The following is a 390-nucleotide window of genomic DNA, read 5'->3' on the forward strand; positions in this document are numbered from 1 at the left end:
TAGGAATAATTATTATTAACAACCAGAATTAATAATGACCTGCATAAAATAATAATAAATGAAATTAAAAGTGTTTTTTTTTTTGGAAAACCTAATTGCTAGAAAAAAGGTTTGGTATAAATAGGAATTGTTTATATTTTGTGCAATAAAAAGTGTACTAGCAAATGCATTTCAATAAAATAAAGCTAATGAATAAATTAATTAAGAATTATCATTTTAGTTGCATAAATATATATATATATTAATGAATGAGTACCAGTAAATACAAATTATTATCATCGTATTCCTTACTGCCAATAAGCATAAACAATCATAATAAAGAAAATAAAAGTGATATTCGGGTGAAAGCGGAACCTTCGCGCGGCGGTCACACGTTCCCTCTCCGCCGGG

This window comes from Eucyclogobius newberryi, unplaced genomic scaffold (assembly GCF_026437365.1).
Source record: "Eucyclogobius newberryi isolate DKJ021-1_F unplaced genomic scaffold, fEucNew1.0.hap1 SCAF_2, whole genome shotgun sequence".
Taxonomy (NCBI): domain Eukaryota; kingdom Metazoa; phylum Chordata; class Actinopteri; order Gobiiformes; family Gobiidae; genus Eucyclogobius; species Eucyclogobius newberryi.